The sequence below is a fragment of the Tenrec ecaudatus genome, chromosome 12 (assembly GCF_050624435.1).
Source record: "Tenrec ecaudatus isolate mTenEca1 chromosome 12, mTenEca1.hap1, whole genome shotgun sequence".
In the NCBI taxonomy this organism is placed as follows: Eukaryota; Metazoa; Chordata; class Mammalia; order Afrosoricida; family Tenrecidae; genus Tenrec; species Tenrec ecaudatus.
Genome location: NC_134541.1, coordinates 96,505,099 through 96,527,529, shown reverse-complemented (window position 1 = coordinate 96,527,529; position 22,431 = coordinate 96,505,099). Strand labels below are relative to the sequence as shown.

At 46.5% G+C, this 22,431-nt stretch overlaps 1 pseudogene; it reads right to left on the bottom strand.

Annotated features, from left to right (window-relative positions):
* Nucleotides 1-4,413: 4,413 nt before the first annotated feature.
* On the bottom strand, nt 4,414-20,679 carry LOC142422760 (nuclear receptor subfamily 2 group F member 6 pseudogene; annotated as a pseudogene).
* Between the last annotated feature and the right edge of the window lie 1,752 nt (nt 20,680-22,431).

Genomic DNA, 22,431 nt, shown 5'->3' with positions numbered 1-22,431 from the left:
CTCAGAGTATAATCCTTGCTTCTCAATGCTTTAAACAGGGGTTGTAGAGATTGACCCAAAACAAAGTGTAGCTTGGTCACTTGACGGCTGCTTCCATGAGTATTGATTATGGATCCAAGCAAGATGAAATCCTTACCAACTTCACATTTTATTCCATTTATCCCCTGCTACATATTGGTCCAGTTATGAAGATTTACGTTTTCCTTTCATTGAGTTGTAACCCATGCTGAAGGCTTCTGCCCTTGAACTTTATCAGCAAATGTTTGAATCCCCCTCACTTTCGCCAAACAAGGTTGTCACCTGCATAGCACAGGGTATTAATAAAGGTTCCTCCAGTCCTGATGTGCAGGCTTATTCAGGTAATCTAGCCTCTCTGAGTGCTTGCTCAGCATACAGACTGAGTAAGTAGGGTTAGAGGATGCAGGCCTGACACAAACCTTTGATGATGTTAAAGCACACAGTGTGCCCTTGTTCTCTCTCGTGACTTCCTCTTGAACCAGGCACAGGTTCTGCACGAGCACAGGGAAGTGTTCTGGAATTCCCGTTCTTCACGGTGCTACCCACAGTTTGTTCTGATCAAGTTTTTTTTACTGTTGGTCTTTCTCATATAGTCTCTTAGAGTTCTAGTTCAATTCAACAAGTTTCATTGTGGATGTTTTGGTTTGTTTGTTTGTTTGTTTGTTTGTGTAGACTGCTAGTGGTAAACAGCGCTATGCTTCCAGTTCTGACCCCATGATTTCAACACTGGATATGGGCTTCCAGCCCCTGGGCTTAAGTAACATCAGCACATAGCATTGTCATTACCTCCTAGGGATGGATGGTAATAGCTTCTTACTACAACTGAATTGTTGGTCATCTCTACTAATTTAAAGTTTTTGCTTACAATTCTTCTGCTTTGCATTGAACTATATTGCCTGTGACTTTCCTGTCTAAAACTCTCATTCAAGGAAATGAAGGAAAACGAACCTACTAAAAATAATAAATAAAATGGACGTAGTAGATTGTTCCTCTAATAATTTTGGTTTATTTCATCAATTTTCATCTTCTTTTGGCTTTTTTCCTTCCAGTGGAGTTTGTTTTACTATCATGTTTCATTTTATTATTGTAAGCTTCTGCTACAACGTTACAATTTCCACAATCTCTTCCGGGATGGCAGTGTGTTCTTTTCTTTCCTGGTAGAAGGAGCCTTGTTTATGTCCTCAAGTTTCAGAACCAGTATTTACCTCTGATTTCAGACGTATGCAGTTAGCTCTAATCACCAGATATTTCTGGAGTTGTAGCACGAATGGACTTTCTTCTTGTTGACCCACCCACCACTATTGGTAGAGCTGAGAGAAAAACGAAAAATAATACTCTTCAATAAAATTCTAATTTCAGGAACATTTGAGCAGTTAAGTTGTGCTTAACGAATGAAAGAAGAATCGGAGGGTCAACAAAAGAAGGTGCTTTCGCAGTGTTTGTGTGAATAGATCTACACACAGAGTAATAAGGTCAATCCAATTAACTTGCTAGTAAAGATTCCAAATGGGATCTTATACCCAAACATAAGCTCTTTGTGCTTCCCTACTAAACCAAGTTACAAGATCACAGTGCCTTGCTGGTTTCTGATGTTGAATGTGAATGTCATAGGACCATCAACTATCTACTCTTTCATCAGTTGTGGATTCATCAGATACATAGAGAGAGAGAGTTACATCACTCAGAAGTGCCAGACGGCGTCAATTGCTGATACACAAAGTTCTGCTCTTATCGGAAAAGACAATGAGAAAGCATCGTGTCTTATGAGGAATGAGGCGGTCCTAATTTTCCTTTTGTGCACCACATTTGAACGTTCTCTTTCTCATCTGTGATCATTAGAATTTCTGTCAGCTGGACCTGTTTGTGTGAAAATAGAGTTAGAGTCCAACTTATCAATCAGGTGTAAGTCCCATGAGCCCTCTTCTGGGTTGTCGTCTCTATTATAAGAGGAATCCTGTGCAGAAGCGTGCTTTGTCTTGCCCATTTCCCTTTGTCCACTTCTGGATTCTACATCTGGTTTGTCAATTTCCTGTTAGGTCACCTACTGATCACACTAACCATCAGTGGAATGTCAACTTGTATTGATTCATCCCACCTCAGATTCATGCAGCGCTGCCTTCCCCACCCGAGACCCTCTTCCTGCATCTTCCTCTTTCATGTCCATCAGTTCCCGTAGCTCTATGAGACAGGAGAAGTCTCCCGCTTATATATGACCGATGAACTTGAACCAAACTGGACTTACCTGCTTCTATAGCTGTTTAGGCAATTGTGGATATAAATCACTATTTGTCCATACATGTATCATACAAGTATCCTTGGTCTTGCTTCTCTAGAGAACCCTGGTGGCATAGCGCTTATGCATTGGCTGCTAAGGTCAAGGTCAACAGTTCAAAACCACGTGTTACACCACAGCAAAAGGAAGAAACATTTTAATGCAATAATGAATTACAGTCTCTGGAACACAGAGGGGAAGCTTACCCTGTTGTAGAGGGTTGTTCCGCATCAGAGTTGACTTGACGGGACCAGGAGAGGTTCTAAAGAAACAGAATGAGAAAAGATGAGTTGTCTAAATTGGTTCTGATGTCTGATGCAAGCCCTAAAGCTACTGTACATACCCCACATCTCTCGGTAAGTTTTGAGAAATCTATCACTACGAACCAAGAAGGTGTTTTCATCCCTGGCCCTGATGGCACAGTGATCATCCTCTGTGCTACAAAACACAAGAGCAGAAAGGTCAAACCAAGGGCAGCTCCCCTAACAAAAGACCAGGTTTTCTTCTCTCATGAAGAATTACAGTCTCAGAACCCACAGGAACAGGTCTACTCTGTCCTGTAGGGTCCCCATGCGTCCAAATGACTGAGTTTGGGATGTGTGCCGATAATGGTGCTTAGGCTGTATCTGGAGCAAGACACCGCTGCATGGGCCCAGGAAACACCTCCCACGGTTTATGGCCTCCAGACCTCTACCTAGACTTAACTCATAGCAAGTTCCCAAAGTGAAGCGCAGGTGTTGGGCCAGGAACAGCTATGCTCTACCCCCCAAAAATATTCTAGAATTCCTTAACTTGTGCAGACAGAAACCTTCAGACTATGTGTCAGGATCGTTATAAAGGTTGTGCGATTATTGTACAAGGAACATAAACTCTGATAAGTCTCAGTTTATTGATATGGCCCACTCAGCACAGATTCTCTGTCCAGTATTGGAGCTTGCGGGGTTGATGTAGTCATTCATTGGTTGGCCATCTACAGTAAGTCAAGCAGACGTATCAGACCTACAGTAGCATTCCCTAGGAGAGGGATCCAAAGGCTCAGGGAAAATGGCATGGGAGAGTGGACTTCTCAGAATAAAGCCATGGACGCAAAATCTGAGAGCCACGAGGGCACGCCTGTGAGCAGAACTGTAAGGAGCACATTTATGGAAGCAGCCCCAGCAGGGGGTCTGCAAAGGGAAAGCAAACAATTAAGCTGAGTGTGGTTTTCTGTTTGTTTGTTTTCCTTCAACAAACCTCTGCAGGCATGAGGCAACGTGACAACATATATGAAACTTTAAAAGAAATAACTGCCAAGCAAGGATCTTAAATCCAGCAAAATATGAAGAAGAAATAAGGGCATTTTCAGTCAAGGAGAATTCCAGAAATCCAAAGAAGCGGAATGAGTTATAAAAAAATACGAAGGCTATTCTATGGATGGAGAATCAAAAGGAAGAGCAAACATAAACCTGAGATCAATGAGCAAGGCAGTCCCCACCAGACAGTAACCAAGGTGAAGCAGCTCTGCAAATATGACACAAGACTGAAAAGAGAGAGCTACAAATATCAATCTGCAATGGAGACAAACACGAAGCAAATAGGGGGAGAAAAGTACATGCAAAGAAACTGTATGGAGAGGAAGGCAAGCAGTACACAAGAGAAACATGACCATCTTACACTAGATAAGAAAATAACTATCAAGGGAATGTCGTAAGAAATAGGAAAGAAACCCCATCAAAATGAAGAAAACCACAAAAGCCAACTCAGTAGTAAAATAACATCAAACCAAGAAGGACAAGAAAATCCACAAGCACAAGGAATCCAGCACAGAAATTTATGTAAAACCAACTTACATAGACATCCTCTCCAAATGACTTCAGGTGCCTATCCAGGTGCAGAACGCAAGTCAGCACCGCCGAGGCATGTGCTTGCTGTGCCTGAAATAAACCTTCCAGGCTTGTAAGGCTCTGAAGTCCAGTAGCCTCCGAGTCAAATTGTAACCAGGGTCACTAAGGGCTACTGCATATTACATAATGATCTTTCGCCCTAGTCATGGTTCTGGTTAGCCACTTGGGGAGGCTGTCCCTATCCTTGGCCTGGGGACCCCGAGCATCTGTGTCGCTGGAGGTCGGTCACTGGCCGGAGCCCTAAGGCCAGTTGAAAGTACTCCCCGAGAGCAGCATGTCTCGGATCAGCGTCTCAACGGGTGTCTTGCCCACCAGGCGCATGAAGAACAGCTGAGAGATGAGTGAGGCTGGGACGGCGCGCAGGGCAGGCAGACGCAGCAGCAGGCGGCCGAAGCACTGGGGCTGGGCTGGGTACTGGGTCAGCATGTACTCGGTCAGGGCCACCTGCGCCTTCTCCTGCAGCCTCTCCACGTGTGCTGGGTCTGAGAGGCCACAGGCATCAAGAGTAAAGAGCGCGATGGCCTTGAGGCAGCCATACTCCGCCGAGTCCACCTGCAGGCGGCCCAGCTTGTCCACTTGCTCCTGGAAGGCGCGCACCTGGTCCATGAAGGCCACCGCCCGCTCGGCTGCCATGGGAGCGGTGTGCAGCCCGGCTGCGGCCAGCAGAGGCGCAGTGTGCAGGGTCAGGGCGGCCTCCGCCGCGTTCAGCAGGAACAGCTCGCTCCAGCTGAGCCGCAGCAGGGCCACCTGGTCGGCCACGGGCAGCTCGGGGAAGAAGGGCGCGTGGCGCGCCCACTCCACGGTGCTGAAGAGCAGCCGCGCCGCCAGCTCCACACACGTTATCGATGCCCAGCACCGCGCCGCGCCGCCCGGGCCGAAGGCGCTCGCCGCGCCCGTGCCAAAGTGGCCGGCCACCGCCAGGTAGGGCTTGGCGCGCAGCAGCTGTGCGATCAGCTCCCACACTGGCTGGCCAGGGAAGAGGTCTCCGCCCACCGCCTCCGCCAGCGCCAAGCCCGGGGGGGGGGTGGGGCTGCTGGAAGACGCGGCGCCAGGACCTGGCGGCGAGTGGGGGCTGCGGCCGCGCTGCACGGCCTCTTTGCGCATGCCGACCGGAACACTTCTTTAGGCAACAGTACTGACACTGGTTCCGGTGGTGCTAGTCAATCTGGCAGTCACGGTTGGACCTGCAGGTGTAGCTGAGGTTGAGGAGTATGCTCCGCTTGAAGAAGCTCTTGCAGCCCTGGCAGGTGAGGACGCCCTAGTGCTTGCGCTCGCCTTGTCCCCGCACACCACACAGTCCACCTGCAGCCCCTGCCGCTCGTCGTCGCCCTGCTCGGCGTCGCTGGCAGCGCCCGGGGGCGAGGCCGAGTCCTCGGTGGCGGGCGGGTAGCCACCCACCTTGTCCACGCCATTCGCGTCTCCACCGCCGCCGGGGCCGCCCCAGCCTCCGGCCACCAAGGCCATAGCCCCCGGGCCGCGGGTCCGGGGCGCCCCCGCTGCGCGTCGCTCTGGGGGTACCTCTCTCGGCGCAGGGGTCGCTAGCCGGCGCGCATCCGGTCCCGACGCACGGGGGCTCCCGCGGAACCCCCCAAAAAAGTTTTGCAGCACCAACTTCTGCGGCCGGTGTGCGCGCCGGCGGAACTGGTCGGGCCGGTTCCAGGCCAACTTTCCCACGCGTGCGCGGGCCCTGGGCCGGGGGAGGCGCACTGGCGTTGAGGCCCGGGGGCCCCGGGGGCAGGAGCCCGGCCGCCCAGGGGCTCCGGCGGGGGCGCGCGGGCCATGGGCCGGCCCAAGCCGCGGCGGGGGCCGCAGCCAACTTCGCGGGCCGCCCCGCGCACTCCGGAGGATGGGGCCAAACTTTGGCCACAAGTTGCGCGGTCGGCCATGGCGCTGGGAAGGGGCGGCGGGCGCGCGCCAGGGCCTGACGCTGCGCCTCCCAGGAACCCCTGCGCCCCTTGCCGCCGCTGCCGCCGCTCGCGGCCTGCAGGTCAGCATGCCTCGCCCTCCTAGCCGCCTCTGGCCTGGGCCTGCGCAGGGCCAGAGCCTCGCTCTCACGCCGCCCTCGCCACTGCCTCCGCCGCCCCTGCGCCTGGCCTGGCGCTGCAGCCAGTTTGACAAATATGGATTTCTCTTTTTTCTTTTAAACGTTTTATTAGGGGCTCATACAACTCTTACCACAGTCCATACATATACATACATCAATTGTGTAAAGCACATCTGTACATTCTTTGCCCTAATCATTTTCTTTTCTTTCTTTTTTTTCCTTTCTTTTTTTACATTTTATTAGGGACTCATACAACTCTTATCACAATCCATACATATACATACATCAATTGTATAAAGCACATGCATACATTCCCCGCCCCAATCATTCTCAAAGCATTTGCTCTCCACTTAGGCCCTTTGCATCAGGTCCTTTTTTTTCCTCCTCCCTCCCCTTTCCCCCCTCCCTCATGTGCCCTTTGTAATTTATACATCGTTATTTTGTCATATCTTGCTCTATCCCAAGTCTCCCTTCCCACATTTTCTGCCGTCCCTCTCCCAGGGAGGAGGTCACATGTGGATCCTTGTAATCAGTTCCCCCTTCCAACCCACTCACCCTATACTCTCCCAGCATCATCCCTCACACCCTTGGTCCAGAAGATATCATCCACCCTGGATTCCCTGTGCCTCCAGCCCTCATATTACCAATGTACAACCTCTGCCCTATCCAGCCCTCTAAGGTAGAATTCGGATCATGGTAGTTGGGGGGAGGAAGCATCCAGAATCTGGGGGAAAGCTTTGCTCTTCATCGGCACTACCTCGCACCCTGACTGACCCATCTCCTCTCCTAAACCCCTCTCTGAGGGGATCTCCAGTGGCCGACGCTTAGGCCTTGGGTCTCCACTCTGCACTTCCCCCTTCATTCATTATGGTATATATATATATATATATATATATATATATATACACACACACACGCACACATATTCTTTTTTTTTTGCATGATGCCTTATACCTGGTCCCTTTGGCACCAAATATGGATTTCTTAAATTGGTTTTCCAACCTATTTAGTCTTGACGGGGATACGTCTACTACCCGTACTAATCCATGGTCTGAAATAGCAAAGATAATATTAAAGTAGCACCTAAAGTAGATGACATGCTGGATAAAGGAGATGCTCTTGGCAATCGTATATTTGATATTTTCCAGGAGTTTTGTGAAAATGACAAGTATAGCGAAGCTGGTTGGCTGGTCCTTCATACGATGGAAAGTGTTATTAAGGAGAGGGATGATCTCAGAGCCTCAAAAGCACGCCTCACATGCAGACTAACAGATTTGAAAACTTCCATCTGTGCTACAAAGGAGAGCCTTCTCTCCTCTAGTAAAAGAGCTGACATTGCTGAGAACCAGGTCCAGAGTCTCATTATACGAGTGGCTGAATGACAATGGCAGCTGAATTGCAGATCTAGAGTAGTGTCTGAAAACAAAGTAAGGGCATTCATTGGGAAAAGTTGGGACCCTGAAACATGGGATGGGAACATAGGGGCTGATGATCCGGAAGAAGAGGATATTGAGCCCTTAGAAACACCTGAGCAGATTAGCCAAACGATTCAAGTTGATAGGCCAGGTGGGGCTGCATCAGTAGCATTACCTGAGGAAGATGCCTCGCAAGGTATTGCTGAGAGCACCCAGGAAACACCCTCAGCACCCATTATTTCCACTAGACCTGTCACTAAAATGAAGTCTCAGAAACCTCCTAAAGGTGAGGTTGAGAAGATTATCCAAGAAGAAGTGCGCTACACACATAAAGACCTGCTTGAGTTCTCAAATGCGTACAAGCAAAAGCCTGGAGAATACCCATGGGAATGGTTACTCAGGGTGTGGGATACTGGTGCACGAAATGTAATATTAGACCAGTCTGAGTTTCTGGATATGGGACCCCTAAGCACAGACTCTTCTTTCAATGTCTCTGCGAGACAGGCTAAAAAAGGATCTAAGTCTTTATTTGGTTAGTTCAATGAAGCATGGACTGCCAGATGGCCTAGATTAGACCAACTTGAAGTACCTGACCTGCCTTGGTACACTGTAGAGGAAGGCATCCAAAAGCTTAGAGAAATTGGTATGTTAGAATGGATCTATCAAGATATTCCCATAGATCCAAAAAGGGGGTGACCTGAAGACATACCCTTTACCACAACCATAAGGAACAAGTTTGTGAAGTGGGCCCCAGCATCTCTTAAGACTCCTGTAATTGCTATTCTATGTGCACCAGGATTAACAGTGGGCACTGCCCGAAGCGAACTCCGACATTTGCCCACAATGGGGCTGATTGGTCCCCGTGATGGTAGAGGGCAGGTGTCAGCACTGGATCCACGGAGACAGGGTGGGCGTGGTTATAATAGACAACGAGTTTTCAATAACAATCAAAGCAACCTGTCTCGTGTGGAATTATGGCATTGGCTACTTAGCTGCAGTGTCCCTAGGAATGAAATAGATGGGAAGCCTACTAAATATTTACGTGATCTGTACAGGCAAAAGAATGGTAGATCAGGTGAACAGCAGAATAGACAGTCACGATCGCTCAATCAATTCCCAGACCTGAGCCAGTTTACAGACCCACAACCCCTTGAATGAAGGGGAGGCCGGGTCCCTTGTAAGGAGGATCCTGCTACATCACTGAAGGTTCATACTGTTAGTCTTCCTTCTAGCCTTCCCCAAAGGGACCTGCGGCCTTTCACAACAGTGACTGTTCATTGGGGGAAAGGAAATAATCAAACTTTTCGGGGATTACTAGACACCGGCTCAGAACTGACACTAATTCCAGGAGACCCAAAATGTTTCAAAGGCCCACCAATCAGAGTGGGGGCTTATGGAGGTCAAGCTATCAATGGAGTTTTAGCTCAAGTACGCCTCACTGTGGGTCCAGTGGGCCCCGGGACCCATCCTGTGGTTATTTCCCCAGTTCCAGAATGCATCATTGGAATAGACATACTTAGTAACTGGCAGAACCCCCATATCGGATCCCTAAAATGTGGAATAAGGGCTATCATGGTAGGAAAGGCCAAGTGGACACCATTAGAATTGCCATTACCTAGGAAAAGAGTAAACCAAGAGCAATACCGCATGCCTGGAGGGATTGCAGAGATCAGTGCCACCATCAAAGACTTGAAAGATGCAGGGGTGGGGATTCCTACTACCTCCCCCATTTAATTCACCAATTTGGCCTGTAACGAAGACAGATGGATCCTGGAGAATGACAGTGTATTATCGTCAGCTCCAATTGCAGCTGCTGGCTCAGATGTGATTACATTGCTTGAGCAAATTAATACTTCTCCTGGTACATGGTATGCAGCTATTGATCTGGCTAATGCCTTCTTCTCCATACCAGTCTCAAAGGCCCACCAGAAGCAGTTTGCCTTCACCTGGCAAGGGCAACAATATACTTTCACAACTCTCCCCCAGGAGTACATCAACTCTTCTGCCCTGTGCCATAATTTAGTCCGAAGGGACCTTGACCACCTGTCTATTCCACAGCATGTCACACTGGTCCATTATATTGATGACATTATGCTGATTGGACGCACTCAGGAGGATGTATCAAAGACTCTAAATTCATTGGTACAATATCTGCGTACAAGGGGTTGGGAAATTAACCCAACAAAGATTCAGGTACCCTCCACATCAGTACAATTTCTAGGGGTCCAGTGGTGTGGGGCATGTCGAGATATTCCTACTAAAGTGAAGGATAAGCTATTACATTTAGCTCCCCCAACGACTAAAAAAGAGGCACAACGCCTAGTGGGCCTCTTCGGATTTTGGAGGCAACATATTCCTCACTTGGGTGTTCTACTTCGACCTATTTATCAAGTGACACGAAAAGCCTCCATTTTTGAGTGGGGCCCAGAACAAGAAAAGGCTCTTCAACAAGTGCAGGCTGCCGTGCAAGCTGCTTTGCCACTGGGACCATATGATCCAGCTGACCCAATGGTGCTAGAGGTGTCAGTTGTAGATCAAGATGCATTGTGCAGTCTTTGGCAGACCCTTATTCGTGAATCACAGCGTAGATAGACCATTGGGATTTTGGAGTAAAGTCTTGCCATCCTCTGCAAGCAACTACTCCCCCTTTGAAAAACAGCTGTTGGCCTGTTACTGGGCCTGGCTGGAGACTGAAGGCCTCACCATGGGCCACCAAGTCACCATGAGGCCTGAATTACCTATCATGAAGTGGCTATTGTCTGACCCACGTAATCATAAAGTTGGATGTGCGCAGCAACACTCCCTTGTTAAATGGAAGTGGTATATACGAGATCGGGCCAAAGCAGGACCTGAAGGAACAAGTAAGCTGCAAGAAGAAGTGGCCCAAATGCCAACAGTCTCCACTCCTGTTACATTGCCTCCGTTCTCCCAGTCTGCACCTATGGCCTCCTGGGGAGTTCCTTACCATACTTTAAGTGAAGACCAAAAAAGTCATGCTTGGTTTACGGTCGGCTCTGCACGATATGCAGGTGCCACTCATAAGTGGACAGCAGCAGCACTACAGCCCTTTTCTGGGATCTCCGTAAAGGACAGTGGTGAAGGGATATCTTCCCAATGGGCAGAACTTCGAGCAGTGCACCTGGCCGTTCAGTTTGCATATAAGGAAAAATGACCAGATGTGAGATTATATACTGATTCATGGGCAGTGGCTAATGGCTTGGCTGAATGGTCAGGGAATTGGAAGGACCATGATTGGAAAATTGGTGACAAGGAGGTATGTGGATAGACTTCTCTGAATGGGCCAAGAAAGTAAAGTTAATTGTATCTCACGTGAATGCTCACCAAAGGATTACCTCTGAAGAGGAGGACTTTAATAATCAAGTGGATAAGATGACACACGCTGTGGAGACTGGTCCTCCTCTTTCCTCTGCCACCCCTGTTATCGCCCAATGGGCACATGAACAAAGTGCACATGGCGGCAGGGATGGAGGTTATGCATGGGCACAGCAACATGGACTTCCACTCACCAAGGCTGACTTGGCCACTGCCACTGCTGAGTGTCCATTTGCCAGCAACAGAAACCAATATTACGTTCAAGAGATGGGACAATTCCTCGGGGAGATCAACCAGCAAGTAGGTGGCAGGTTGATTCCATAGGACCACTTCCATCATGGAGGGGACAGCGTTTTGTTCTTACTGGAATAGACACCTACTCTCGATATGGATTTGCCTTCCCTGCACGTGATGCTTCTGCCAAAACTACTATTTGTGGACTCAAAGAATGCCTCATGCACCGGCATGGCATCCCACATAGCTTTGCTTCAGATCAAGGAGCTCACTTCATAGCAAATCCAGTGTGGCAATGGGCCCATTCCCATGGAATCCACTGGCCGTATCATGTTCCTCATCATCCTGAAGCTGCCAGCTTGATGGAACGATGGAATGGGCTCCTAAAGACGCAATTACGACGCCAAGTAGGTGGCAACAACTTGCGGGGCTTCCTGATCTCCAGGAAGCTGTATACGCTCTAAACCAGCGGCCAATATATGGTGCTGTGTCTCCAAGAGCCAGAATTCATGGGTCCAGGAACCAAGGGGTGGAAGCTGGAGTGGCACCACTCACTATTACTCCTAGTGATCCCCTTGAAGCATGTTTGCTTCCTGTCCCAACAACCCTGTGTTCCTCAGGCCTGGAGGTCCTGGTCCTGAAGAAAGGAACTCTCCCACCTGGAAACACAGCACGGATTCCACTGAAGTGGCAGCTGAGAATGCCCCCTGGCCACTTTGGACTTCTCATGCCTTTGGATCAACAGGTCAGGAAGAGTGTCACCGTACTAAGTGGTGTGATTGATCCTGATGACAGAGTTAACAGGACAATGCTACAAATGGCAAAAGAAACGAAATAACAAACAATTAGGGCAGACGTGAATAACTTGGAAAACGTGAAAACAATGCAAACAAATCAATGCAGTAAAATAGTTGTTTCTTTGAACAGATTAACAGAATAGGTAGGCCACTGCAAACCTAACCAAAGAAAGAAAGGAACATATAACAATAGTCACGCCACTGAGGGATAAAACAGGGAAAACTACAATGGGCTCTAATGATATTTAAAGCTGAATTGTATAGTACTATGAGTACCGTTACACCAATGAATTCAACATCCTGGAAGACATGGACAAATACCCTCCCAGATGGACCACAAGCAACTCAACAGACTCAGAGAAATAGAGAAAATAGACAAGGTTATCAAGAAAATGTCAACTAAAATATCCCCTGGGCCAGATGGCTTCACAGGAAAATGCTGGCAAGCATTCAGGCAAGAGCTGACAACAATCCTACACAAATGGCCAACTCCCAGATTTTCTCTATGAATCTAGCAGATTACCGATAGTTAAAGTGGGGAAGGATCCACAAGGATTGAGAATGACATTCTGATCTTTCTAATGAACATTGATTCAAAATCCTTAACAAAATACTGGTCAATATAATTCAAAATATGATAAAACGAATAATTCTCCATGAACAAGTGGGATTCATTCCAAGGATGCATGGAGGTTTCAACATCTGCAAGTCCATTAGCCTTATTCAGGGTATTGGTAAGAAAGAGGAATAAAACCACATGATAATATCAATACACACAGAAAAAACATTCAATATCATCCAGCACCCGTTCCTGTTTAACACATTACAAAGATCGGAATGGAAGGGAAATTCTTCAAGATAATATAAAAATTCTTCTAATTTGCCCTCTACAACAAGCTATATATGAAGCTACAAATGAAAAGTTAACACCAAAATTTGTATTCAGTGGAAAAAAGACAAAGGAATCGCGCTGAAAATGTCAACCAGACTGGATGCCCCTTGCACCCTCTGCTATTTAACAACGTTCTGGGGTTCCTAGTTAACAACATAAGGGAAAGGAAAGAGATCAGTGGTATACATCTGAGGAAAAAGAGGTGAAATTATCTTTATTCTCAGGTGATATAATTTTTTTTGTGATATAATTTTATAAACAGAAAACCCAAAAGCTCCACAAGGGGAGTGCAGGAAGTGAGAGAGGAATATGGCAGAGTGGAAGCATACAAGATCAACAAACAGCAGGCTATGGAACTACTATATCCATCAGCATAGTCCATGGAAGAGAAGATAAACAATTTAGTACCCTTCACAATAATACAGCACAAATTGAAGTTGGAAACAGAAAGACTTCTCCCAAGTTGTTTCGCCTAAATATATGGCAAACTAAGCTGCCTCCTACACGTGGTAAGTGACTATCCACTTGGAGGTGAACAGAAGTAGGTCAGAGGTTATACTCCCTAAGGGTTATCAGCTATCTAGAGGAATCAGACTGTGCAGTCTGTCACACCCTAAGTAGGGCCCACCTCCTTCTGATAAGGGCAGTAGTAAATTGTTTTCTTGTAGGAAAGCCCAGGGAGGTCAAGGCCACTCAAGAGTGACCAAGGTAGGCCTCCATCATGAATGAATGGTTCACCCTTCTTGTCACACGTATATCTCTAATTCCACCCTTTCCTGTCATGCCGTCACCCCAGCTCATCTGCTTGCTGTTCCGCTTATGCACATTGTATATCCCCCCCATTGATTGTATTGGCTATTGTACAACCCCTTTCTGTGATGTATGTCTCTACCTGCAATTAAGAGCCATGCATACCCCCAAAGATATATAAGCCTTGGTTAGCAGTAAATCTCTCCTGCACTCTCTCCTGGCCTGTACCACCAAGAGGAGCTGAGATGATCATGCAACCATGAAATGTGTTTGACTCCATTATTTCAACATATCTTCTGTCTCTTCTGATTCTCTATGACTTGACTATAGTCTTTACTTATTATCCCTGTATAATTGTGCCTACAGAACCCATGATGATGTGTTAAGGGCTGGATACTTTGACAAATTTAAATACCTAGGGGTATACCTAACCAAAAAGCCCAAAACGATTTGAATGTGGAGAACTACAGATCACTATTACAAGAAACCCCAAAGTGACCTCCAGAAATGGAAGGATATCCCATGGTCATACATCAGAACACGTAGTATAGCAAAGATTTCTGTCATGCCCAAGGTACTAGACAAATGTAATGGTACCCTACTACATGTACCAACATCCTTTGTCAATGAATTGGAAAACACTGACCAGCAATTTCATATGGAAAGAGAAGAAGGCCAGAATTCTCAGGGAACTCGTCAAGAAGAAGGATAAAGTCGAAGGACTTGCTTTACCTGACTTTAGCACCTACGATTGAACCACCATGGTGAAAACCACATGGTACTGTTATAATGACAGATGTTCGGACCGATTGAATAGAACGAAAACCTAGAAATGAAATCATCAGCATAGAGACAACTGATCGTTGATAAGGACCCCAAAATTATCAAATGAGAAGCTGATGCCCTCTTCAACAAGTGTTACTAGAAAAACACCCAACACAAAAGGTAAGGCAAACAAATGGCGTGAAAGGTATTCACTTGGGGAAGGAAGAGGTGAAACTATCGTTGTTTGAAGATGATATGATTTTATATATGGAAAATCCCAAAAGCACCTGAGGGGAGTGCAAGAAGTGAGAGGGGAACATCGCAGAGTGGCAGGTTACAACACCAACAAACAGAAGTGTATCAGACTGCAATACACATCGAATAAGACCACAGAAGAGGAGATACCAAAAGGTGGTACCCTTGACAATAGCAAAGCACAAATGGAAATAACTAGGGCTATACCTGACTAAAAGAACAAAATATTTATATGAGGAAAGCTACAGAACACTATTACAAGAAAGCAAGGGTGAACTCAACCAATGGAAGGATAGCCCATGCTTATGGATTGGAAGTCTCAACCTAGTGAATATGCCAGTTTTGGCCAAGGCACTATCTAAGTTTAATGCAAAATCCCAATGAAATTACCCTCCTCTTTCTTCAAAGAAATGGAAAACCTGATTACCAACTCCTTATGGAGAGAGAAGAAGCCCCGAATTAGCCCAGAACTCCTCAAAAGGAAGGATACAGTGGGAGGGCTTCCTTTACCTGACTTTGGCATATGTTATACAACCACGGTGGTCAAATCCACATGGTATTGATACAATGACAGGTACGCAGACCAATGGAAAAGAACAACACGCAGGAATCAGATCATCAGCATACAGACAACTGATCTTTGATAAGGGCCCCCAAAATATCAAATGGGAAGCAGATGCCCTCTTCTACAAGTGGTGCTGGAAAAAATGGAGATCTACCTGTGGAAAAATGAAGTAAGACCTTTATCTCACTCCATGCAAAGGGATCAACTCAAGGTAGACCACCGAGCTCAAGGTAAAATCCTAAACAATTAGGGCCATCAATGAGGGGAAAAGGACACACCTGAGAACTTTGGGGCAGGAAATACTTAGGCTATCAGAAATAGGGAAGGACATACATACAGAGGAGTCACCAATTGAGAAATGGTATATACTGAAGATAAGACACCTATGTACATCGAAATAATTCACCAAGAGGGTACTAAGGCAGTCCACGGACTGGGAAAACATCTTTAGCAATGACAAATCAGACAAAGGCCTCATTACTAAAATCTACACTATTCTGCTAGCTTCCCAAAAGAGAAAAACCTATTTCCCACTGAGGAGGTGGGCAAAGGACCTGAACAGAAGTTTCACAGGGGGCAAAAATCAGAATGGCCAACAAACATATGAGAAAATGTTCCCGATCTTTAGCCATAAGAGAAATGCAAATGAAAACAACAATGAGGTACCACCTAATGCCTTCAAAGAAAGCCCAATTCAAAGAATCAGAAAGCAACAAGTGTTGGAGGGGCTGTGGTGAGATAGGAGCTATCATCCACTGCTGGTGAACCTGTAGGTATATACAGCCACGATGGCAATCCATTTGGTGATTTCTAAAGCAGATGGAAAATTACCTATCTTACGACCCAGAAATCCTCTAGTGGACATACACCCAGAGAGGCAAGGAACAAGCCACGGCCAGACAGCTGCGCTCTAATGTTCCTTGCGCCACAATTCACAAAGGCAAAGAGTTGGAAACAACCCAAATTTCCATCAACATACGAATGGATTAAAAAACCGTGGTACATAAATGTAATGGAGCACTACACATCACTAAGAAGTACTGATGAACGCAATAAGCACATCGCTGGATGATATGATGCTAAGTGAAGTAATCCACGCACAAGAGAACAAGTGCAACATGATTTCGCTGAGGTAAGCTTAAAAAATGCAAAAGGGGCATAGGGCAAGAGCAAATGTACACAAACGTTCCTGAGTGAGGTCCAGGTAGTATGGAATGGGACAGACCAAATCCAGGGGGTACATATGGTAGCCAACTGAAAAGGAAAAGGTAAAAATAAAAAGGAAAAAAAGGAGAAATGGATAGTGGAGAAAAGGGCACTGACCCACCCAAGGCGAGGGTATTGTTTATATCTCCATAGGGAAAGAGGGACCAGGCTTCATGCCGGTGCTCCAAGATGTGAATGCAATATACTGGCATGAAGCAGGGAACCAAGAGAAAGGTCTGAGGGCCAGGCCCCAATCCCTACTTCGTGGACAGCCACCCCTCCCAACAGAAGAATTTACATCAGAGGACCGCATTGAAGCTATAGCTCAGGGAGAGTGACATGTCTGATCAGAGCACTGGGGAGCAAATGACGGGCGAGGAAGAGAGAGTGGAGCACACCCTGGCCCACCAAGCCTTGAGGATGATATCCCCACTCAGAGCAGCCAATGCACAGAGAGGACCATATGGCTGGCCCCACTATGACACACGACATCCCTCACTGACACATAGCCCTTCAGGGGACAACACTGGAGACAGTGGGGGATTTGTGCCCGATCTGACACCACCATACCGAGGCAAAACTCTGGAGGAATGCAACAGAACAGCACGGGGAGCAGAACAAGGAAGTCCTGTGGAGTACCACAAACGACTTTTGGTCCAGTGCGTGTAACCCAATCAGACTCAACCAGAGAACACTCCTAAAGGTCAGCAAACAGGCCTTGAACCATTTACAGGCTTTCCCTTTTTTGTGTCATTGGCTTTTTGGTGGTGCCATAGTTTTGCTTCCTTTTGTCCCTTTCTTTTGCTCTGTCTTGTTTTTTGTGTGCATATTATGATCTCCTCAGGTCTATGTCTAGAAGATAGGCTGGATAAACCATCTGGAGGGGAAAGCAATGGGACCAGTGTTCCCGGGGGTACATAGCAAAGGGGGAGGTGGAGGAAAGGAAGTGGTGTTAATCAACCGAGGGACAAGGGAACGACAAGTGATCCAAAATCAGTGTCGAGGCGTGTGTAAGAGGCCTGTTAGGACTTGATCAAGGGCAATGTAACCAAGAGGAATTACTGAAACCCAAAAGAAGGCTGAGCATGACAGTGGGACAAGAGGAAAGTAAAAGGAAATCAAGGAAAGAACTAGTAGGCAAAGGGCATTTATAAAGGTCTAAATACAGGCGTGTACATGTATAAATATATTTAAATATGTTGATGGGGAAATAGATCTATGTGCATATATTTACTTATAGGTTTAGTATTGAGGTAGCAGATGGACATTGATCCTCCACTCAAGTACTCCTCAGTTCAAGAACACTTTGTTCTATTAACTTGGAAGACCATGATGCTCACCTTCCCAACATGTTTGCTCAAGACAAATGTGTGCATAAGCAAAGGAGGTGAAGAAAGCTGATGGTGTCCAGCTTTCAAAAGATATAGCATCTGGGGTCTTAAAGGCTTGAACATAAACATTGGCCATGTAACTCGGAAGCCACAAAACCCTATGGAAGAAGCACACCAGCCTTTGTGACCACGAGGTGAAGACAGAATAAGATACCAGGCATCAAAAACCAAACTAATAACACAATGCAAATGATGGAATTCAGAGTGGAGATCCAAAGCCCATCCAGAGACAAGTGGACATTCCCTCACACAAGGGTCAAGGGAAAGAACAGGACAGCCAGGGTGCAGCATAACACCGAGAGAACACACAATGTTCCTTAGTTCTGTCATTCTTCCCCTCCACCTCACTCTCATGACCCGAGTTTCAACTCACAATCAAGCTACACTTGAGCATATGCCCTGGCGCAGATAAGATCTTTCGACATACTGAATCCAGAACTGGTCATCCATGTGGAACAGGAATGGGAGGTGCGATACCTGTTGGTAGGGGGAAGGTGGGAGGAGAAATGGGAGACGCTGGTAACCGACTACAGTGATGAATGTATAATCACCCCACCTCACAGCCACGGGGACAAACAACAGTAACTTGGGTGAAGGGAGACAGCGGGCACTGTAAGATATCAAAACAATAATAATTTAGCATTGATGAGGGTCCCATGAGGGTGGGAGAGTATGGAAAAAGGGGCAAAAAAGAGGAGCCGACGCCAAGGACTCAAAAAGAAAGAAACCGTTTAGAAAAGGATGATGTCTAAGTATGCACAAATGTTTCAGTACAACTGATGTATAGGTTGTTATGAGAGGTGTGACAGCCCCAAGAAAATGATTTATTTAAAAAATTGTAAAAAGCAGAGAAGGCAAGTGGACACGGGAAATATAGGTGCCGAGGCAGAAGGGGAACCAAAAACAAGCTGAAGAGGAATGTCCTTCACCCCGAGTAACAGAGAGAAATGGCCTGGAACTAAAGCTAATTGCCTGATTTTTATTTCTAGCTTCTTAAACATTGAGAAAATAAATTTGTTTGCTGAAGTCTTCCACATATGATCTTTCTATTATACAGACACTAGATAACCATGACACTCCATTTCCCCTTGAAATCTATTTCTTAAAATATAGATGGAGCGCATTTCCACTCCCCCCAAAAGTTGGTATAATGTGAAACATGTAGCCTATGTCATTGAACAACATGTGTAGAAATTGTTTAATCGGATCCTATTTTATTACGTAAACTCCCAAGAAAAGACAATTTATATATATAACAAACTCTGAGGAAAGCATGAGAATGTGGGAGAGTATCCCTGATAGGCACCCCAGAACCGGAGAAAACAAACAACAACAAAAATCCACAACGAAAATAATGCAAGAACGTCAGGAAGTGTTACGGAGTCGCTCCCACACAGACCACTGACCCACAAGCAGCTGCAAAGTAACAAAGCAAAACTTTATTACAGAAAGGCAAAAAGACAAATAGACAAGAAGACAACTCCGGATTTGGGCTACAGCATGGCCACACAGGGTCCAAAGCTGAAGCGTCTGGCCAAATTTTTCTTTCCCTTTTATACACTTAAAACCAGCAAGGCGAGGGGGGTAGAGCAAGGAATGGGAAAGGGTGTTTACACAAGATAACAGGGATGCGGGTAGTTCAGCATGTCCTGCTCAGCTTATCTTGGACCAGAAGATTTTGCAAAACTTCTTGCTCACATTTATGAGTAGATATTTGCAAGGTCACAGGGACTTGCTTTTCTAAAATAACATACCTCTCCTAGAATGGGGGGGTGGCACTTAAGCTTTTCAAAATGGAGTAACTTAAGACAAATTATTTTATTCTATTAAGCCTTAACATTCCCTCCTCTTCTAGTAACTAAATCAAATCCTTGATTCCCTAACTTTTTTATTTGCTAAAACCTGATAATTGGTTTTAAGAACCATCAACTTGATATCTTGTAGCGAGTTCTGATTAACTTGAGAAGGGCGTTGAAAGCACACGGGCCCACAGTGAGGGCAAGTACGAACAGAATAAGGGGCCCAGCAATGGCACTAAGTAAAGATGTGAGCCCGGGAGAGGCTGAAAACATCTGTTGATACCAGTTTTCTTGACTGGTTAGGGCCTTTCTTCTATCTTGCAGTTGTTTTTGGAGTTATATATTTTTTTAATTACACCGGAGTGATTTACATAAAAACAGCATGCTTCTTCTAATGCCATACACAAACCCCCTTGTTTAAGAAACAGCAAGTTTAGGCCTTTTCTATTTTGTAGCGCTATCGGCTAGGGAGCTTAGGGAGGTTTCAAGAGCAGTTACTGACTTTTCTAGAGCCTGGAGATCATGATTACCTTGCAGGCTGAGGGCAGTAAGTCAGCCCCTTCCTTTATTAGTGCTGTACTCCCAAGTGCGGTAGCCCCAGCAACCCCTAGTGCTAGCAAAACTGGGACTAGCACAGGCGCGCGTTTGAAACGTCCCGTGAAGTGGCGAGAGTCAAGATTAAGATGTTCACGCCCCCCTTCTCCTGAATGATAATACACCTGCGGAATGATGTGCGTTAAAATACAAAGGTTGTTAGTTAGTAAGGGAGCATACGCCCATGGGGTGTACATAGTCCTTGTCCCGAGATGTCTCCCAGCGTTAGTTTGGGTTCCTTCTTCCCAGCAACCTTTGCCGCAGTCGGGGTACTCAGGACAACAGGGTATGGTCCTTCCCAGCGTGGTTCTAGTTGACCTGGACTTAGTCTTTTTACCCACACTAGGTCGCCGGGGTTGAAGAGGGGTTTTCGGCTTTCCTCGTCGCGGGCCGGAGTCTGGTCGGACGGCACGTTGTTTCTGATTCGCTGGCGCTCTGCTTGCAAGGCCCGTAATGACTTAACCATGTTATGGTTTTTGATTTCGCTTAACACTTTACTTCCAATCTTAGGTAACAATGGGCGTGGAAACCCGTACATTATCTCAAATGGAGAATAACCATGCTTTTGAGGTGTACATCTCACCCGAAGCAAGGCAAAAGGTAGGAGGCTAACCCAATCTCCGCCAGTTTTTAACTTTCATTTAGTGAGAACTTCCTTAATTGTTCTATTTGCTCTTTCTCCCTGTCCAGAGCTTTGTGGTCGGTAACTACAATGCAACTTCCCATTGGTTTTTAGCACCCCAGTTGGTAATTTTGTTAAGTGGGCAGTAAACGCCAGGCCATTGTCAGATCCTATGAACATAGGGAGTCTGAATCTGGGAATCATTTCAAAGACTAACTTTTTAACTGCAATGAGGGCAGTTTCTCTCTTTGTGGGATAGGCCTCTGTCCAGCCAGAAAAAGCGTCCAGAAAAACAAGGAGATACCTGAAGTTGCCTGGTGCTCGTGGGAGTTCAGTCAAATCTACTTTCCAATGTTCACCTGGAGCTTTTCCTTGGTATCTTTGTCCTGGGTGATGAACTGGGACAGGGTTAGCATTTACCTGAGCACATACCGGGCACCTTGCAGCTTCACTTCTGGTTAGCTGGTACAGTCCTTTAATTACATAATCCTTGTGCAGGAGCTCTGCTAATTTTGGCCAGTTCTTGTTCAGCTTGTGAGTAATGGGGAGGCTCAAGGTTGTTAGAGGGTTCTAGCAGAGGCAGGATGGTTTTGGAGCTGGCTGCTTGGCGCGCAGCCTGATCAGCCAGTCTGTTGCCATTAGATACTTGGCTTGGTACTGGGTGATTCTGGAATTTGAGAGCCATCTGTCTGGAGGAGCCCGGAGGAGTTGCTCTACATTGTGAGGAGCAGTGATGACGAGGTTCTGGTCAAAAGTGAGCTTTGAGGCTTCTTTCACCATCAGGGCGGTGGCTGCAATTGCCCTCAAGCAGTTAGGCCATTCAGCAACTACTGGGTCGAGTCTTTTGGAGAGGTACGCTACGGGTCGTTTTTAGGGCCTGAGAGCCTGTACCAACACACAAGGTGAAAGGGCTTTTTGAGGTTAGAAAGGGCTAGGGCAGGAGCACTTACCAGTGCAGTCTTCAGCTTCTGGAAAGCCTTTACTTCTACCTCTGTTCATATTAGTTCAGCCTTTGTTGCTCCAGTAGCTGCATAGAGTGGTTTGGCTAATTCTGCAAAACCCAGGATCCACAGGCAGCAATATCCTACTGCCCCTAGACATTCCCGTACCTGTCTTTTGGTGGTGGGTTTGGGTATAGCTTGGATGGCCTGGATTCTGCTATTTGACAAAGTTTGATTGCCATCCTTTAACTTATACCCCAGGTAGGTGACGATTTTTGTACACAGCTGGGCCTTTTTGGCAGAAACTTTATAGCCTAGTTGGCTTATTGGGTATTGTTTTACTCGAATTGGAGTGGCAGAGCTTTGTAATTGAACTACAATGGGTGCCCGGTGTTTAGCCAGCCCCGGGGGATTTGTTTTTGCCCACACATTACGGATTGTGGCTTTCCATCTTTCCAGGAGTCCCCCAGGGTCTTGGTGTTTCTTTTCGGCGTCTGCTGCAAGGAAGAGGTGAGACTCTTCTGTAAGGTTTATTTGGGAGCGAAACAGAACCAGAGATCCAATTAAGAAAGTTTTAGAAGCAGGCTTTATTGAGAAGTTTGTGGGCGGGATCAGCAACTCAGGGCATTGAGTTATTGAAGCCGCACAGAGGGAC